Here is a 21695-nt window from a genome sequence, read left to right on the forward strand (position 1 = left end):
CCACACCATTTTTTCTACGGGATTCTTGGCCACAGTAGTAGATATAATGGTCTTCTGAGTTAAATTTGATTTCACTGAGTTCACTGATTCCCTGAGTTAAATTTATTTCGCTGAGTTCACTGACTCCCAAGATGTCGATGTTCAGTCTTGCCATCTCATTTTTGACCATGTCAAGCTTACCTTGATTCATAGATCTTACATTCCAGGTTCCTATATAGTATTGTTCGTTGCATCATCGGACTTTCCTTTCACCATCAGACACATCCACAGCTGAGCGTCCTTTCGGCTTTGGCCCAGCCGCTTCACTGTTTCTGGGGTTACCTGTACTTGCCCTCTGCTCTTCCACAGTAGCATATTGGACACCTTCCAACCTGAGGGGCTCATTTTCTGGCGTCATATCTTGTAGCCTTTTGTTACTGTCCATGGGGTTTTCTTGGCAAAGATATTGGAGTGGGTTGCCATTTCCTTCTCCAGTGGATCACACTTGGTCTGAATTCTCTGCTGTGGCCTGTCCATCCTGGGTGGCCCTCCATGGCATAGCTCACAGCCTCATTGAACCACGCAAGCCCCCTCACCACATCAAGGCAGTGATCCATGAGGGAGCATTGTCACCTTACTGGCAAATAAATAAATAAATGCCCAGCATGGTAAATTACTAATGAGAAATTGGCCATTACAGACATTATGTACTCAGGCACCTGACTGGAATGTAAACCTGGGCTGGAATAAAATAAATTAAAAATAGTTGTGACTCAAGAGAATAATAATAGAAATCAAGATAACTATCCTTTTCCTCTTCTGAAGTTCAGATCTGACCACCTACTCCAGAATTTCCACTACAGAATATTCTCTTCCTGTCAATCAACCAAATATCTGTTTCTTTCCCTTCCACATGGCTAAGACCTGCTCTACGCATGCAACAGAATGAAAGATGGTAGTGTGCTTTCTATGGCTTGGACCTCTGGAATGTTTCCATAGATGGAAGGGATTTCCACCTGTGGAATGCAACTTCCTCACCCACTCCCATTGCAGACTGTAATGAAATTCCCCCCCCCCCCCCCCCCCCCCGGCAGTCGAGACAGGTGACCCTCCAAGAACATCAGTCATAGGTCTAATGTAAATACCATCCATTCTATTTTTTTAGAAGAGATTGGATTTATACCCCGCCCTTCACTACCCAAGGGAGTCTCAGAGCAGCTTACAAAATCCTTCCCCTTCCCCTCCCTTGTCTTTTTTTTACAGTTTCTTTCTTTCCAAAAAGAAGGGGGGGGAAAGCAGAAAAACCCTTAAAATCCAGAAACTAAAAAAGAAATACATAAAATAAAGATGAAAATATAACAACAGTGGTGGTTGATCTACACATACGTTTCTATGAACGGTTTCCAAATTATCTAAAAATAAGTTCATATGCAATTGCCGTCTGTCTATATGCCATGCATTCAAATATTGAGAGTTCTAAGGTCCCCAATCCATTGATTTACCAGAGGTGGACTTTTATCTTTCCAATGTTGTAATACGAGTCATCTAGCTGTAGTCAGGGCATGGAGGGTCCATTTCCATTTACTATCAGTTTGCTTCCAGGAGAGAGGCAAATAAAAGTTCATAAGTATCCTGAAAAATCAATGAACATTCTAATAACACATTGATATGAGTAAGGATTTTGTCCCAGAAAAACCAAATGACTGGACATGCCCAAATATATGATTAAGGAATGCATTCTGTGAGTTACAATGTCAACAATTAGAAACTTTACTCAATCCTTTGTCATAGAGTTGCTCTGGTGCCCAGTGTATCCTAAACATATTTTTTTCCTGAACAAGTCTCAACATCTATGGAGAGAGCTGGCATAAATTTTAAGGCCATATCCCATTGCTTTGGCAATATAGGGTGATCTAGCTCCTTATTCCATTCATTCTTGGGACTCCTTCGTGGAGCCAAACCCATTGCACTCAAAATCTACAAACCATTCTATGTATACCCCCTCCATCCCTGGCACTTGGACTGCCATCTAAGGTTCCCTGGTTTCAAAAGCCCATTTGCCATGATGTCCATGTATAGGCAATCAAGCAAACTGGAGTTTGTTTCTTCCCCAGAACTGAGATTCTAAGCCATAGTTTAATCATGAGGAGCCTGGGTAGGACAGGGGCCTCAGTGGGGTTCACCTTCCAAAGCATTCATTTTCTCCAGGGGAACTGATCTCTGTAGTCTGGTTAACATCCACCCCCCACTTTTGCCAAGGTCAAGAAAGCCCTGCACACACTTTTGGGGCAGATATTCAGCCCAAGTTTACTCAGAAGTAAGGCTGCCTGGATTTTTAAATTTTTCCAGCTTCACCCAAGGCTCCCTGCCAATATGGGAGCCTAACTAGGGACTATTTCCATGGCTTTACAACTCCAAGAAACAGGAGAGAGGGGGGGATTTGTCACTCAAAAACAACTCCAACGGGGGCTCCTGATCCTGACAGAATGTTTGGGTGCAGAAATGCGCAAGCAGTGATTCATAGCCCTGGGGTGAAGATCTGCTTATGTGCATATCGCTAACTGAATTTTAAAAATGGTGGGTGGGTGGAGCTGTGCAACAGCATGAAGACAGAACAGTGCAATCAGACTTCCCTAATGGTTTAAGTTCTCAAGAGAGAGTTCAGACATCCAGAAGTGCACAGTGAAACCAGCTGAATCAATAAAGACCAGACTTTATCCAATGTCAGGAAAGACGGGGGTGAGAATGGGGAGGGGGGCCAATGACTGCTGAATGAGATAGGGATGATGCTGTTTGAACGAGCATTTTAAATCCAGAGGGGAGAAGCAACAGCATCGGATCAAACAGCTCATCTGACTGTGACCAAAGACTCCCTGCAAGTAACGAAGGGAAAAGATTCTAGTCCTATGTGTTCCATGCTGTTCTAGGTTGCTACCTGCACAGAAGGTTTTTCTTTAGACAGGGAAATATTAAAATGTTTGATAACACCATACCTTCAGTCTGAAGTGGTAAAACCTGCTCGATTACCGTATACCTCTACCACCTAATTCTTTAGCACATATAGACCCTGCTTGCAATATATTTATTTAGAGTCTAACAGAAAATGTTTAATTAATCATCAACCTTTTCAAAAACTAGGAAGCAATATGCCCTTTGTAGTTACCATAGGGAGTTCTGAGGAAACTCAGCCAAGCTTATTTCCATAATTGTTATAGCTAGAGGTCATTTTTTAAAAAAAACCCTGAAGATTAATTTCAGAAGTAGCTCAAGAACCAAGTTAAATACTTCCATCTGAGGAATCAAAAATTTAACACAGTGTGTTTCTACCTTTCGTGGGGTTTTGAATGCATCAATGTACAACTAAAATCCATCTTTCAAAATATAATATTTTTCATGATACTCTAAAAGACGTGCTAAATGTTTACGTGGGAACATTTCCAGCATGAAAATTGGATTTGAGGAGCATGAATTCCCTTTGCTTTCCATTGTCTGAATACTCATTCAGAAAAATAGCACTGAAGGAACTAGTAGCTCCCTCCCCCTTCAACGGGCCCTTCTGTGTCATGATCCTAGCCAATCAGGTATCGTGTAGTTGAAGATGATGATGACACAACACCACACAGGTAATCAAACTGGCATTGTGAGTAACATCATCACTAAAGGCCTACAACACCAATTAAAAGTGAGGGCAGTACTTGCTTTGTCACATTGTGATTGTGTAGGGGGACCGAAGTGAGCATGGCATGGCCTGTATGGCATAATATGGAAGGGATAGTACCTGGGCTGCACCAGACAATGAATACAACTTCCTGATACTGTAGATGCTTCTCTTCTTGTTTCCTTCCCCCGACTTGGGTCCTTGCACTTCCTGTGCTTCATCCTCCTAGAAAGATGGCGGCACCACCTCCATGAATACCTACAGTCTATGCCCAAACTTCGGTGGTTTGATAAAGAGTGCAGGGAATTAAAAATTCATCTTCGTACAATTTATTGGAACTTTCGTAACTCCTTGGATACTCAGCTTAAGGACACAATCCTTAAGCATCAGTTATTCCAACTAATTGATATTAAAAGGCATGTTTTTATTAACAAACAATGGGAAAAACTCCTTTTTGCCATTTCCACAAATGACTCTAGACAGTTTTGGGCTCAAGTTGCTGGTGCTATACATGTTGAATCACCTTCAGTTTCTGTTATCCCTCCTGGAACTTGGTTTCAATATTTCTCTTCTATATTTCAAGAGGAATTCCCCTGCCTTGGTGAGTTCCCAAATTCACATTTGGCTGATCTCTTCCTGAATGGCCTCCTGTTGCCCCTGATGAAATTACAACTTTAATTGACCAGTTAAAAATAGGTAAGGCTCCAGGGCCAGATGGAATTATTCCGGAGATCTTGAAAGCTGACCCAGACTGGAGGGCCTCCCCCCTGGCCTCCCTTTTTACAATGATAAATAAAACGTCCAATGTTGTCCAATGCTATTATTGATCCCATCTATAAGCAGGGACCACAAGACAGTCCTTTCAACTATAGGCCAATAAATTTACTTTCTGTAAAAGGGAAATTATATGTCATATTCTCACAACTAAAGCTCTTTAACTGGACCTCATCTTCTAAGATCCTTGGTCCTGAGCAAATAGGGTTCAGCCAGGGGAAATCACTTCTTGATCATTGTATTCTCCTCTCTCACTTGATAAATAAATATACAAAAAGAAGAAAGGCCAAGCTTTATGCTTCCTTTCTGGACTTTAAAGGGGCCTTTGACTCTGTTTCGAGGAACTTACTCTGGAGGAAACTTGATCATCTGCTTCCTGATAAGAGATTACTATTCCTTATCAGGAAATTGTATATGGCTAGATCTTGTCAGATTAGAGAGAAGAAGAGAAGAGATTGGATTTATACCCCGCCCTTCAGTACCCAAAGGTGTCTCAGAGCGGCTTACAAACTCCTTTCCCTTCCCCTCCCTCTAAAAGACTTACTCCAAGGATTAATATAAATAAAGGGGTTAAGCAGGGCTGTATTTTGGCCCCTTTTCTTTTCAAACTTTTTAAAAACGACTTTGCCCCTTTTCTGTCGTCAGTTCAGGGGTCATTTCGTAGAAAAAGAGCTAGGGGAACTCATTAGCATAACTCATTAGCATATGCCACACACCCTGACATCACCAGAAGTGTGTCATAAGGCCACACCCCCTACCATCACCGGACGTGTGTCATAAGGCCACACCCCTTGACATCACCGGAACCTCTTGATGACTGTTTTTTGTTTCTTGTCCTCGGCCCTTTCGGTCTGTTGGTTATGATCCAGCTCCTCCTCTTCCTGTCACATGACTCTGATATCACATCCTGGGATGCTCCTTTGTGAGCGACTGGCATTAAAGCTATGAGTGAGCAATTTGGCTACTGCATAAATTAGTTTGCTCTGGAGGCATCTTTCCTGAATTAAGAAAAAAATGTATGAGCCGGAGGCTAAAAAACTGTTAGCTACCTTGCACTTAGAGGAAACACTGGACAAAACCCAGGTGCCCACAGGAGGTCCACCAGCAGGGCCAAAACTCCAGGAGCCCTCCCACTCTTGCCCCCCAAGCACCAAGAATGCAGAGCATCCCTTGCCCCAGACGTAAGAACATAAGAGAAGCCACGTTGGATCAGGCCAGTGGCCCATCCAGTCCAACACTCTGTGTCACACATCAGCCAAAAATACCAGGTGCCCTCAGGAGGTCCGGCAGTGGGGCCACAACACCAGAAGCCCTCCCACTGCCCCCCCAAGCACCAGGAATACAGAGCATCAGGGAGGGAAGGGGAAGGGGGCCTCGTCCGCGCTGCTCCAGATTCCTTACTCCTTACTTCCGAATCTGAGGCTTTTTCAATTATACGAGCCAATCTACTTTGTTCTGAGCTACATTCACTGTATAATGCCTCTAATAAAACCTGTTCACCCCTGTATTTTGGAATATCTCCTAAAGTCAGCCAAGCTGCCTCTTACCTGTACCAACTTCACACCCCCAAACTCCGTAGAGCCCTCTCTTTGCCGAGATTCAATGTATTACCTTCAGCCTTATTATCTGGATGCTTTCAGGGTGTGCCCTTTTCTGACAGATGTTGCCCATGCACAAATGATAATATCGAAATGATTTCCCATGTCTTGTTTCAGTGTCCCTTCTACCATGCGCTGTCTAAAATTTCTAAATTTTACTTTGGCTCAACTAGAAGAATATCCTGATTGCCTAAAGACCCTTATTCTTCTTGATAATCCAAACTTTGAGATGACGGAAACTGTTGCTAAATTTCTTTTTGGTGCCATTTCTATTCGCCCTTTATTTAATTGATGGGTATACTTACTTGGTAATTCCTTGTTTCTGTATTTTGCAGATATCATTCTATGCTGTGGTTGTTGTTGTTGTTTTTGGTATATGGGCTTGCAAGAGTTACATGCCAATAAAGGTAACTGAACTGGAATACCTACAAGCCATTAAAAGGAGGAGGGCACTTTTACAGGAGGCAAAAATGTTCACAAAAAGCATATTCCCCTTCCCATTTTGGTTCTGCCCTGATTCTAATATTGTCGTGCCTTTATTGGGACATAACTTTGTAGTATGTTTTCCCCTCAGCCAGCAAACCTTTCTGGTTTTTACCGAAACAATATTTACAACTTTTCCTTTCTACAGTATCTGACTTTATGCCCCCATGGCATCTGGAGAACTAATCAGCCCAGCAGTTTGAAATCAGACTGCAAATGCCCAAAAGTTATTTGCTATTGGACTCATTTCAATCAGATTCTCTAACTGCCTTTGAACAATCAAACAAATAGTATAGAAGTGAAAATAAATCATATACCCCATTGCATACATTTGATCAGGGACATATCGCTTTCTACCTCAAAGTACATTTCCAAGGGCAGTGCTGTTGTAACAATAGCAACATGCAAGGTGTAGATCACACACAGGGATTATTTTTCAGCGTGTTCTGGAAAAAAAATGAGCAGATGGCATAAATTCATTATTCTCGACTTTAATTACAAGGTCTAAGAGTGGATTATCAAAACTGTTCTTCCCACTGCGAGGTGACTTTGGCAAAGGACCAGATATCACCTGTGGTTCTCAAATACAGGATACAAATGTAACACATAGAAATATGTTTGATTTTATATATTTATCATATTTTATACCATCCTTCCTCTAGGAAGCTCAGGTCAACCACAGGGGGACATCCCATACTATCTCCTCACAATAGCACTTTAAAGTAACCTGCCCAGTCTGACAGGTTGTGGGGCCTGGAAGGATATACTTCTGTTTCCACAGTCAGGGCTTCTCCTTAAACGGGAATATAAAGACAAGGCAACTGTATACAGAGAAGCATCCAGACATTTAATGCCTAAAGAACCATTCCATTGCCTTTGGTATTTAAATTATTTAGGGTAAGTAGGGATGGGCATGATGAACTGAAAAAATGTGGTTCGGTTTGTGGCATACCTGGTTCACAAACCACAAACTGTCAGAGCCAAATGAGCTGGTTCGGCTTGTGAGGTTCGAGCTGCAGTAGAAAAGCCCCCCCCCCCAGCATGCTAGAGACACCAAACTCACAGGAAATCGCTGGCTGACTCTCCTCTACCTTCCCTTCAGGTTTGGTGAAGATTGGGTTTACAGGGTCTGAATTACAGCCCCCTAAAGAAGGTGTCCCAGCCTCCATTGCTTCCAATGGAGGGGGCGAAAACATCAAAAAAGCAAGGGTAATAGAAGTCCAGCAGATCAGAATCAAAGTTCCAGAGAATCTCTGCAGTAGAAACTGAACATGGGGGACATTTTTGCAAGCCCAGCAGAACCAGTGCAATGTGCCCAGCAGAACCAATACCACTGTGACAGTGCAAACCTAACATATCAGATCAGAATCTTTGAAGCAGAAACTAAGGGGGTGGAGCATTTTTGCAAGCCCAGCAGATCCAGTGCAATGTACTACTGCCCAGCTGAACCCAGTGCCATTGTAGCAATGCCAGCTCAACAGGACTGATGTCTAGCAAAGAATCACATTCCAAGTGTGTGTGGGGAGTTGCAAGCCCAGCAGAACCCAGTGCCAATGTGGCAGTGCCAGCTCAATCACAATCCAAGTGAGAGGGCATTTTTGCAAGTCTGGCAGAACCCAGTGCCAATGTGGCAATGCCAGCTCAACAGGGCTGATATCAAACACAGAATCAGAATCTTAGTAGGGTGTAACTCTGCTTATGGTCTCACTGTTAGGCCCCAACTAGATGGAATGTTAGTCAATGAGTTGGATTAGGGTTCTCCTGACCCAACTGGCCTTCTCTACAGCCAGACAGCAGCTTCTGGGTCATCATCATCATAGACCTTTATTGGCATAGTATTACAGAAAGGCTTCTGGGTACCAATTTATCCAAGCACTGTAGGGACTGATTATGGCTTCTGCCTCCCCCTGCACCATCTTCCTAAGCCAAAGTGGTCACAGAGGGCATCAATTTTCCCCTTGGGGGACTGTATGTGGAGTATCTCATGTAATCTGGATATTCCAGAACCAGAGTGTATATTTCTTATTTGTGAAACAAAAGATTATATACCATGGCTTTAACCACAGTCATAGAAATTTAGGCTGAGGAGAAACTAAACGGAACAAATTTGGTTATGCCATATCCGTATGATGATGTCATGATGTGATGATGCAGAATCAAGATTTAGCTATTACATTTAGCTATTACTGCAAGATTTAAGCTATTACATTTAGTGGTGGCATTGAAGCTAAAAATAACAAGTTGATATATAAATTTAGCCAGCTTGCAGTGTGTGAATGTGTTTTAAAGGAGGCTAATAACCCCCAAACAATCCCCTGGTCATAATTTAAATTAAAAATATTATGAGCTTCAGGCACTAAAAAATGGGGGGGGGGGCTGCTACTCTGCTGATTGCTCAAATTGCCTTGTCCATTGAAAAAAATGGATATGGCATTTGTAAAATAATACCTTGATGCCTGTGAATCAAGAAATGTAGCCGGGGATTTTGCATAGACCCCTCCCCCCGAAAATGGAGCACGTGTCATGTAAATATGACCTTTAAAAGAAACAAAATAGGAATTCTGCCATTTTAAAGAAGAAGGCTTGTACCATCAACAGTGAACCAACCACAATTAAAAACAAACACACTGATTTCAAAATTTGGCAAGCTGGTTGACTGAAATGTTGCATGGTTGCTTAGGCAATGTCCCACATTTCCAAGGACCTACTCTAACATTCTCAAATGGCAATCTGAACCACTTAGAACTTTTGTTAAAAAGGATGGGGGGGGTTGAATGCTCAGAGATATCTCTCATTGAACCATTTATGATTGAGCCAAATGGATGATGGCTATCACTATTTTCATTATGTGCCCAGAAAAGCCAGTAGGGAGCAGTATATAATTTTGCTAGAGCTTTCATGGCTCAGGTCTGTATGAGCGCTCCACCATCTGCTTGGAATATGAGCGGAATATATAGTCCTTCTTCTGTCACTCTTTAATAAGGTAAGGCCATTTTGTAGATGCTCAGAGGTATCTTCTTAATCATATCTGGTTAATTCAGATCTATTTATTTTAAAAATGGGGATGGGGGAGATGGTCAGAGATGGAGACGGTATTCCTAAATGGGCCTGGTTAAAGGGGAAGAAAGTTTACAACAGACCCGCAAGAGTGTGAAATATCATGCTGTCATATCCAAATGCCAGTTCAGAACCAGGGTGTTCGCCATTCAGTATCCCAAACAGGTTAGCTCCCAGATCAGTGTACCACACAGACAACACGATTATTTTATTCAAAAACAGAGGCGCAATGATCAGCCTGCCATAGTGCTGCTTGGAATGGCAATGTGGTGAATGAACAGAAATAGAAGCAAAGTATTTAATTCACTCATTAGATGGGGAAAGCATATGAATGCCAATTGCTGCCTAATTGCCAAACATCTGAATCTGGGAGACGTCAGTGAAAATGAACGTGAGCAGCCCTGTCTGAGACAAATGAATAATCCTCCAGTCTCTGTCACTGGCAGATTACTACTGTGTGAGAGATTTTAAGGGAACAATCTGTCAGGAACTCCTCCCACTCAGGGCCCACTGGAATGAATGTAACTTGCAAAAGCATATGTTCTGGTGGCCCCTCTTTACCAGGGACAGTCCTGCTTTGTAGTACCTGTCCCCAGTAAGTCACACACAGGAACACATTTATGAAGCTGCCTTATACTGAATTAGATTCCTGGTCCATCAAGGTCACTCAGACTAGCAGCAGCTCTCCAGGGTCTCTGGCTGAGGTCTCTCACATCACCTGCTGCCTGGCCTTTTAAACTGAAGATGCCGAGGATTGAACCTGGGACCTTTTGCATGCAAAGCAGAGGCTCTTCCACTGAGCCATAGCCCTGCCCCATCACGGTCTCTGTTTTAACAAAGAGACCTGTGATGCCTTTAAGAGTATTGAATTGATTGTGCCATAAGCTTCCACGAGCAGCCCTTAAGGGGGGAGATGCTGCTGCTACAAGCCAATGTCCCATGCCTTGGATCAGCCAGCTGCTTCTGCCCTGCCCAAGGCAGATAGATGCAAAATGGGCGGGACCCACTGCGAGCTGGTGGCCTCCACAAAATGCTGAGAGTTTCTACTACAGCAATCCAGCAGCCCCACCTCACTGGGACAAGTGACCTTCACGCTTCTTAAAGTGGATGGGGGGAAAGTGGGCAAAGCAAGTCAGGTGGTGAGCCTGTTCTCAGGGCAGGCCTTCTTCCTCCTTGTTTCCACCCTCTGTTCTGCCTCCAAGTCTACCCCTGGACATGGGTGGGCAGCAATGTTCCCTCTAAGCTGTGGAGTCTTGTGAGCAAAAATTCTACTTTTTGAGCTACTGGCATAAAAGTTGTGAGCGAGCGATTTGGCTGCTGCATAAATTACTTTGCACTGGAGCCATCCTTCCTGAGCTGAGACAAAAAACTGTGAGCTGGAGGCTAAAAAACTGTGAGCTAACTCACACTAACTCAGCTTAGAGGGAACACTGGTGGGCAGCCAAGAAGGATGGGGGCCAGAGACAAGAGGTGACCTTGGCCATGCACAAACTGCCAGTGCCTCATACTGGGGAGATCTGAGTTCAAATCCTTCCTCAGCTGTGAAGCTCATTGGGTGACCTTGGGCCAGTTGCTCTCTTTCTTGGAAAAACCTACCTCAAAGGACTGCTCTGAGAATAAAATGGAACTGCATACAGTCTTTGGAAGAAAGGCAGGATAAAACTGTGGAAAGAAGTTATTTAGAATGAGGCCAGTAGGGAAACACTTGTCTACTTTCTTCCTGACGTGTGTATTAACAACATCAGATTCTACAAATACTGGTTCATCAGTAAGCCAAATCTTTATTTAAAGTGACTGTGCTCGGGGAGAGATGAATTATTCATTTCATGAGCTCGCTTGATAACAAATTCCTCTCGAGAAGAAATTGGTGAGATGTTTGTTTGTAATGGGAACTATATTTCAGTAGAATTAATGGCTTTCTTCACCCCATACATAATTTTATAAACTTCTGCTATGTCACCCTTTAGTTGTTGTTTTTTCCTTAACTGAAAACTCCCAGACATAGGAAGGCTTCAAGGAAACAGTTAGGCTGCAGTCACACACACACACTAAATAATCCACTTTCAACACACTTTCCAAATGGATTTTTACGGTGTGAACTGGCAAAATCCAGTTGGAAAGTGCATTGAAAATGGATCGGAAGTGGATTATTTAGTCCGTGTGAACACAGCCTTAGATTTGAGTCCAGTACAAAACAACACAATTTTCAGGGTATAAGCTTTCGAGAGTTAAAACTCCCTTTGCAGACACCAGTAGGAATGGAAACCTGAGTCTCTCAGTTCAGAACAATGGATCCCCCAAGCCTAAACCGGGACATAAGATTCTTATTTCACTGCAAATGCTAATTTTCTGCCCCCTGCATTTCCCCTCTGCTCTAATCAAGCTGATTACAATATGCACTGTACCTCTGCATCCTTTACAAGCATTCTTTAGAATACCCCTCCCCCTTCTGACTGGGATAAAAAAACTCAGCTCTCCATCCCTGCTCATGTCTGATGAGGGGGGCTTTGACCCTCAAAAGCTTATACTTGGGAAAGCTCCAAGATGCTACTGGGCTCGAATCTAACTGTTCTTAGAAAAGAGGCTCCGACCCCTTAACCATTCTGATTGCCCCTCTGTGAAGAAATTCCCTCCACCCCAGAATTCACCCTAACAGTTCTATTATTGGGACTATGTGAGTAGGAATCCAGCTGCAAACTAGTAGCTGGTAGGAAACATGGGCCAGGAGTTGAGACAGCAAGCTCCAAGCACAAATTACTTTAGTGTTTACATACAATGACTTACTCTCACTAGGATGTCACACCACAGAGACTAAGGCCCTGGTCACACGGCGCTGTAAATGCGCCTTGTTCCCGCTGTAATTTAAACGGGAATATTTTGTTCCAGTTTTTCACGTCTACACAGCCCCTCAAGAGCCATCCCTCTTACCGGCTGCTCGCTGTCCCCCTCGCCCTCGTCCCCATCCGGCGACGGCAGCAGCTGCTCCTGGGCGGCCACGGGGCTGTCCTTGCCATTGGCCCAGTCGCCAGCAGCCTGGCGTGCCTTCTCCCAGCGCTTCTGGGCGGCCAGGAGGTCGAGGCCCAGCAGGAAGGTGCGCGGTGTGAGCCGCTTGTGCTGCTCGGGCGCCGTCTCCGCCACCTGCTTGCTGTAAGCACTGACATTATTTATTTATTTATTTTAAAAAAATTGACTTCTTAAGCGAATGCCTGCCCATACGCTCAAACATTATTATTATTTTTTTAAATTGACTTCTTAAGCGAATGCCTGCCCATGTGCTCAAACCGGAAGCTTTAAAAAATAAATAAATTCAGAGAGTGGTCAGACGGCCCTATTCGCAATAATTGCGAAATCATTGCGAAAGAGGGCTGTTCACATAGGTGAAATTGCGCGTTCAAAGGGCGAGATCCAGGAAAGTACTTGATTTTCCCGGGGTCAGGAAAACCCGTGAGTCATGCGCGAGTGAGCCTGCTTTGGTGCGGGAGGCGGATTGGCACGTGTAAACAGAAACTTTAAATGCGCGAGGGATCAGCAGCGAATCCCGCAATAAACGTCCGTGTGACCAGACCCCAAGACTGAAGCGCCAAATGGCTAGTTACTAAACCCTTCCTCTTGAAGCAGGAAGGGATGAGGGGAGGAACGAAAGACACAGAGAAGAAGTTTTCATTAACAAAATGCATTAACAAAGTGATGCAAAATCTTAAGATGGGATCAGTGGATGCAGATCTATATACTGTGCTACTGTCTGTTTCAGTAATGACAGATAATGCCAAATGAATTACGCTAGCTGGACCTTTGGACAAAGCAAACCACAGAACCCACATGCAGGGATGCCAACCTCCAGATGGGGCCTGGGGATCCCCTGGAATTCCAACTCATCTCCAGACTACAAATATCAGTTCCCCTGGAGAAAATGGATGCTTTGGAGGGTGGACTCTATGGTATCGTACTCTACTGAGGTCCCTGCCCCCCCTCCAAGGCTCCATCCCCAAATCTCCAAGAATTTCCCAAGTTGGATCTGGCAACCCTACTCCCCATCCCCCACCCATAGACAAGGGGACCTGGCAATCGTACCCACATGTCTGAAGAAAATCAGTTATATTGATCTTGCATGGGATGGCCTGGAATATTTGCACAGTATATTAAAAGAAACAACTAAATCCATCTAAGTCTCGTTGTTCTTATGCAAATGAAAAATATGTCTATGTTTTCTTGCTAGCACAAGTTCCACTCCCAAAATTCTGGATGCGGCAACTTCCGCCAAGAAGAACGGAAGGCAAAACGCCTCACACTGTCCTTAGAATTGCTTTCGCATAAGAGAAACAGCCTGGAAGGATGACAGCAGAGTCAGAAGGCAGGCCAGAGGTTATTACCCAGTAGTCAAACTGCAATAAAACATGATATGCTATGTTCAGAGCAGCTCCCAGCAAATCGTTTACTGCTAGTGCTGCAGGTGTTTTTGTTGTTTAGTCAAAATATGTCTATTTGGCTGTGGAGACAGAGCAGTTCTTAAGGCCTTACTCAAATGCCACAGCATTCTCCCCTGAATTCTTCTATTTTGCACAAAGACTGCAGCTATAATGCTGTTTCAGTCCCTGGGTTTGATCACCCACGAGTGGCTGGTTTGAGTGCCTCTCCCTGTTCTTAAATGCCTCAGTCAGGATGTTTGACAGTCTACCTTAATCACAAATACTCAACCTACGCTAATCCTGCCAATCCTAACCTGAACATTTCATCTTGGCCCCAAATGGCCAGCTAATTGTACACTGTTCTCACAGAAAGAGGGAACATTCTGCAGCCAAAGTGCTGCCTGAGTGACGGGGCAGCCTTAAAATAGCCTGTTTCTGAGGCATTCTCAGCCTACCTCAGAGAGAATACTTTTTGTTCAGGAAGTCTCCAGAGCCAATCTGGTTTAAGATCTGTTGATAAGCCTATAAATTGATTATTTCAGGAGGCTGCTATAGAAAACAGTGGCAGCCTGACTTTCACATCACCACAAAGAGAAACGAAGAGGAATAGTAAATGATTTGGTTTTGCCACCTTTGGACAATGAGCCTGAAGAAGTTCTTGCCATTGTTTCAAATTGTATGTTTATGTTTCCTGCATCTTTACAAGGAGAGAAGCTAGCCTATTTGAGACATAAACACACCGGCTACTTCTCAGGGGTTTGTGGCACAGAGATGGCAGCAGAGGCCAGAGGAGGCCCAGCCTACTGAGCCCGAGGAAGCATTTAGTGTGTTTCCACATGTAAATACTGTGGGTCTGCTATTTTTATGTTTTTATGTGCAGCTTTCAATGAATGCTGCTGTAATCTAAAATGTAGGCCTGTAGAGTCAGAAGGGGGGGGGGTCTGGGTAGGTGAGCAAAGTGTGTTATGACTGGATGAGAGAAATCTATGCTCTGTGTGGAAGTTGCTTCATAAGTGGCAAGTTGGGAAGTTAAGCAGCGTAATACACATCACCTCAGAACACTATCTATTATATATTTATTATTTCAATTTTTACCCCACCCTCCCCGCTGAGGCAGGCTCAGGGCAGCTTACATAAAACCCAGTAAAAACAATATGCATCACAGTTTAAAATACACAGTAAACAATTTAATATGTCAATGGCGATCCAGATGCAGTAAAGTGCATTTAGAACACATTCAGCGGTGCATCCCCTTCAGGTAGCTTCGGCTGGGAAGAGGTCGACACAGGGCATAGCTGATAAGGTGCTGCTCCTATCGGAATGCCTGCCGGAAAAGCTCCATTTTCACGGCCCTGCGGGGCTGTCCAAGAGAGGTGCCTTTACAGGTGTTACACACAAAGGGGTCACACACTGAAAAGGCAAAAACATTTCACAGCAGCTCTTTCAGGACAGGGCAGGGATCTCTTGCTTTTCCAAGTCATCTCCAGGTGACAGAGATGCGTTCATCTGGAGAAATGGCCTCTGTGGAAGTTATGGCATTATGCCCCCAGCCCCGTCCTGCTGAGGCTCCACCCCCCAAATCTCCAGGTATTTCCCAACCCAGAGCTGGCGTCCCTTCATGAATCAGCTGCTGAGCACAGCAGCAGTGGCAGGAGATTTGCCAACTGGAGGCTTGGGCTGAGGGCGAGGCTAGCTACAAAGGTCTCTGGCTAGTCCTGTGCAAACTCACCTGGGATGGGGGCAAGGAAAGGGTTAAGAGATGAACATGGCTCATGTTATGTACGTGGACCGCCACTAGGGGTCCACGGCACAGGCAGGAGCTTAGCTCCCCTGAACAATAGGAACATAGGATCCTAGTTCCCCCAGCACCAACCAATAGCCACGTTGGCGGGAAATTCAAACCCTCCAATGGGACTAGGGTGTGCTGGGTGGGTGTGTATATAGTTGGCCTTGCAGGGCTGTTTAGTTAGTCTGATGTTAAGTACAATAAAAGTGTGCAAATGCATGTCATCATCATCCGAGTCCTACATGTGGCGAACCCAGTACTTTTCAGCTCAGAAAAGGGAGGAGCAGAGCTGGGCTTGGCCAGCATGGGTGGGTTAGAAAGGGAGGTATCAAGCCAGAAAGAGGCAGATAGGAAAAGGAAAGCAAGCTGACGAGGAGGGGCTGAGAAGGCACAGGGAAGGGGGGAAGGGATGCCGATCTGGTGTGGACTTGAGGGAGACAACATGTGGCAGAGGCACAGTTTAGTCCCTTAAGGTTTTAGAGGGACAATAGGGCAAGCGAAGGGAAGGGAAGCATGCTCATGTGGCGACCTGTTTGGTCTTGGTTCATGTCAGTCAACGGAGCCTTAATGAACCTCAGTGAGTCTCTGCCTACTGTGGAAGACACTTACAACATCCTGCTACTACCCAGCAGGATCACAGGCTTAAAGTTTTTTTAAAATCTTGGAATTGTAAACTGCCTTGAGTTGTAAAGGAAATGCCAGGTATAGATTATTTTAGTAAGTAAATCAAATACACTATTTATACCCAGTCTTTTCCTTATGGCTCAAAACAATTTACAATTCCAAGACCAAAAATAGCAAAAACCCTTATTCCCTCCTCCCCAAGAAAATGCCTGCTTCTTAAACCCACTTAAAAGCCCTGGCAAATAAAATCGCCCCTCCTCAAGTATGCAGAGTCTAGATGTACACCAATGATATGCATGTATGTTGTTTCACTTGCTATCCCAAATACACATCAGGGTCAGGGCCACAGCACTGATATCATCTATTCCCCCCCTCCCCATTCCTCTCTTGGGATTTAAATCGCAGCACCAAGTAGATGTTACAGTGCAATCTTAACTGGAGTTGTTGTTGTTGTTCAGTCGCACAGTCGAGTCCGACTCTTCGCGGAGTTATACTCTTCTAAATCCATTGATTTTAATGCTTAGAATGTCACTGTTAAGGCTACTAAGAGGCTGGAAACTCTAAGTACATTCATATCACAAGAATAACTAATGTACATATGGGCCTGCCTAATACCGAGTCAGACCAATGATCCATCTGGCTCAGTGTTGTCTGCTCTGGTCTCAGTTGAGAGACATTGTCCCCAGCACTGTGTGTGTTCTAAGTGCCCTCAAGTCTCTGCTGACTTACGGCAATACTGTGAATTAATGACCTCCAAAATGTCCTATTTTTAACAGCCTTGCTCAGGTCTTGCAGGCCGTGGCTTCCTTAATTGAGTCTATCCACCTCATGTTGGGTCTTCTTCTTTTTCTGCTGCCTTCAACTTTTCCTAGCGTTATTGTCTTTTCCAGTGACTCTAGTCTTCCCATAATGGGACCAGAGTACGACAACCTCAGTTTGGTCATTTTAGCTTCTAGGCAGGGCCGGCCCGAGGCAAGCTTGTGCCCTAGGCGAGGGTGCAGGGTGCAGATGCCAACCTCCCGGTGGGGCCTGGAGACTGCCCCACTGGGAACCCAGCGGCAGGGGGGCCGGGTGCTCGGTCGTCGTCAGTGGCAGCAGCTCCAGCGGCAGGTAAGAAGCGCTGCCAAGAGGGAGTCAAGGGCCGCACAGTTCCAGGGCGTGCCGAGGCAGAGGGCTGGCTGGCTGGCTCAGGCACTGGCAGAAAGAAAGTGCCGCGGCCTCACGTTTGCGCACTGGATTGTGTGAATCAGACAGACAGCCCTCCACCTCGGCGCACCCCGGGACCACATGGCCCTTTACCCCCTCTTTGCAGCACTCCTTACCTGCCGCTGCAGCTGCCACCGCTACTGCCAACCAAGTGGGAGGAGGTAGGTGGGCGAGGGGGTAAAGGGCCATATGATCCCAGGGCGGAGGTCTGGCTGGCTCAGGCGCTGGCAGCAGGGCGCGCTTACCTCCTGCCTGGCGGCGCCTGCAGCAGCTCAGACGGCCTTGGCTCCCCCGGTAGGCGGCGGCAAGCGTGGCCCTGGCACGGGCTCCCCTCTTCATGTGCCCGCTCTGCCGGCGCCTCTCCCCGCCGGCCATGGGTTGCTGGAGAGGGTCTGGGCAGGCGGGAAGGACATGGAGGGACGCGGAGGGGAGCCTCGGGCATCGGCACTGGCTTTTGGCGGGGGTAGGCGAACTTCGGTGCCCCCATCCAGGGCTTACCGCCCCATCCAGGGCCTGCCGCCCCATCCAGGGCCTCCCACTCTAGGCGAGTGCCTAGTTGGCCTAGCGGGAGAGCCGGCCCTGATTCTAGGGAGAGTTCCCAACATTGGCTTCCTGAAATTCGTTATGCCAGGATTGAGCCTGAGCCCTTTTGCATACAAAGAATGTTTCACTTGAGCTATGGCCCCTTCCCTTGTAGCACTCTGGATGTGTATTGGAGGACAACCAGAAGGCTCATTGCTCAGGAAGCATATCAGAACAGAAGCACAGTGTCTAGGGAATGAAAAATCATGATTTTGCTAAGTGACTGGCTTTTCTGTTGCTGCTGGCTAAACATGCTTCTGCCTGCAGCTTCTTTTGTGATGCCAGCTCCAATACACAGCTGCATCAAACAGAGTGCCTGAAACTTGGCAAGAATTCGACATATCTCTCTCGTGCACTTGCCCACTATCACACAGTAGCATTCTAAAATAGCAATGGCCCATTCACTCTCTGCAATAATGAAATGGAAATTATTTTCTCACTGTTTTTCAGATAAACGAAATGTGCAGCTCTGTGGGGCAACCAACTGATTTTACTGCCCACCTACTTTTTGTGTTGCTAATGCACTTTTTAATGTGGCTGATTTTAGAAACAATGGAGGGAAATGACCTGTTCTATAACTAGAGTGCTTCATCCTGCAGAATGGTAGCAAGTCTTAGCGAAGCAATGCATGCTGAGGTTTAGCCTGCTCTGCAAAAGAAGTAGTCTCTTGATGAGTTCACAAAAGATCACAGTGTGGTCCCACTATTGTCCGGTTACAGCCTCATGAGTGCCATATGCAGTTGTTGACAAAGCTACATGGAAGCGGGGATACCAAGAACTTTGATGAGAACATGATCACCAAGCAAATGTGCCTTGCTCAAACTCCTTGATTGTACACAAGTGGAACCCCTGATCAGATTGCTTTGATTTTGTTGTTCATGTCTGCTCAAACACCATGCTGTGAAGGTTTCCAGCTGTGCAGCAGTTGCTTATGCTGCAGCATCATGGCTTGGTCATGCCCTAAGAACATAAAAAAAGTCCTGGTGGATCAGACCTGTGATCCATCTAGTGCAGCATCCTGTCTCACTCAGTATCCAAACAGTTCTTCTGTAGGTCTTTTCTTTATTCCTTTCCATTGTCAATGCAGGTGTTGTGTTTGCTAGTGAGAGACAGAATTTACCAGGGAGTCATAAATTGCATCCCCCATGGGGTTATGGAAGAAGAGGCATGCACAAGCTGATCTGGATCTGAACAGCTCAGCAACCATTAATGGACAACAAGCTACACTGTCATGGTGAGGAACAGAGAGACACCAAAGGAGTGAGTTTCAGCACAAAATCTATTTTTTTCTTTGCATTATATGCTTTTTATGTTGGGAGTCATGCTTCTGGAAGACATAAACAGCACACTGAACATTGTTTATTTATTTATTTTTGGGATTTATATCCCGCCCTATCCAACAGCTCAGGGCGGCTAACAGACGGCCATGCCGAGGCTAAAATATGCATACAAACAAAACAGCATAATAAAACAATGTATCCTACATAAAATATGGTGCTCTGATAATTTACGTAAAAACCAAGATGCGCGACGTCCCACACTGGCGGCCAAGTTCTTCATAGCATGAGCGCCAGGAGAAGTGATTCCCCGGCTCTGTTGGGCAACATCTACCCCTACCATATGGGGTAGATGGTTGGAATCTCACTGGTGGACTAGTGGCGGCGGCGGCTCCCCCTCAAAGGCCTGGCAGAAGAGCTCCGTCTTGCAGGCCCTGCAGAACTGCACCACATTCCGCAGGGCCCGGATCTCCTCCGGGAGCTCGTTCCACCAGGTGGGAGCCGCCACCGAAAACGCCCTAGCCCTGGTTTGTTTCTCTGTTTCTCTGATCGCTCCCCCTGAGGAGCACGTGCATCAAACCAAAAAGAAACTGAACTCTATTTCATAAAAGCAGTTGGTGACTGAACCCTTCTCTAATCATCAACGTACAATTGCATATTGTTATTCAAGGTAATGTGGCAGGGCCATCACTGTCTTCACCACTTTCTGTCACAGGCCATGAAGTGTTCTCTAATACTGGAGGGAAAAAAGCAGGGCTATTTTTGGGCAGGAACGCACAGGAACGGAGTTCCGGCTGGCTCCCAAGTTGGCCACGCCCAGCAGGAACTCATTAGCATAATAGGCCACACCCAACAGCAGAAACTCATTAGGATTGGCTACATTAGGGGTGTGTGGCCTAACATGCAAAGGAGTTCCTGCTACACAAAAAAAGCCCTGGTTTTGACCACAAACAAGGTAAACAGAATAAGAAGCAAAAGGTGGGTGTGGCTGGATGACCACACTTCTGGTACCACAAGAGTGTGGCCTCATATGCTAATGACCTGTGCTGTCAGGGGTGTGGCCTAATATGCTAATGAGTTTCTGCTGTTGGGTGCGACCAATTATGCTAATAAGTTCCTGCTGGGCTTTTTCTACAAAAAAAAGGCCCTGGATAAAAGAAAAACACGGATAAAAGGGGAAGAGGAATTAACAGCAGGTTCTTCAACTACTACAGGAGCCAGGCTTCTTCCTGGTGCCTCACTTCTACAAGAGATGGACATTCTAGCCACTGAAGGCAGGGGAGGGGTGTTGATGTCAGTCTTTCCCATGTTTCATCTGGGCTGCTTGGCTACAGGCTACTATTGTTGGTTGTTGTTAATTTTAAGGTGTTTCAGGAAGGTCAGAATGATAGTGAACACACTTCCGCACTACCTGCATCTGGTAGAAATTCCATCTCACAGAGCTGAAGAATGTCTGTGGCAGGAGAGGATAATGCTAGAGTGGAAATAAAAGTGAGATAAATCCCAGGAGGGTGAGAAAGGCAGTGAAAGGATTGGTGGAGGACAGGAAATGTGAGAGAAAGCACCCAGGGAGGGGAACAAAAAAGGGAGAAAAGGGGATGGGATTCTCCCCCCCACCCCATGAGCCTCTCAGGTCCCCACTTGTATATCTGAGTTTAGAAAGTAGCAACATTGGCTCTGCCTGCCATAATCAACATGTTAAGCATGCTTCAAAGGAATTATACTTTGTGTATTGAGCTGATTTAGGCTGCAATTACACAGTCCTTTAGATCCAACATAGGTGCAAATGCCTGATGGATCTAAAAGGCGCAGTCAGACAGCAACACATGCAGGGAGTGGATTGAAATTGAGACCCAGCTGAGCTCTGAGCAGGAGCAGGAGACAGAGGGGTGAGTGGTTTTTTACTTGCTTTCAGCTGAGAGGATTCAGCTGAGGATTTTGGTGGGAGAACTGGTCTGGGAGTGTGGGGAAGCGCTTGGAGTTTTTGCAGATTCCTGGCTGCTTGAGAGAGGGAGAGGAAAGGGCATTGTTTGACTGTGATTGACTGCAATTGAGAGGAAAAGGAAGGAGCATTGTTTTGCATGTGATTGAGTGCCTGGGTGCATTTGAATAGCTGCTGCCAGCCCTCTGCTGGGGGAGGCCTCTATTTAAGGAAACACCTTGCCAGAGGCAGAGGAGACCCAGCTGAGCCTCTGAGCAGGAGCAGGAGACAGAGGGGTGAGTATTTAAGAAAGCACCTTGACAGAGGCACGAGCCTCTGGCACG

This window comes from Gekko japonicus, unplaced genomic scaffold (genome assembly GCF_001447785.1).
Source record: "Gekko japonicus isolate JY-2015 unplaced genomic scaffold, Gekko_japonicus_V1.1 scaffold749, whole genome shotgun sequence".
In the NCBI taxonomy this organism is placed as follows: domain Eukaryota; kingdom Metazoa; phylum Chordata; class Lepidosauria; order Squamata; family Gekkonidae; genus Gekko; species Gekko japonicus.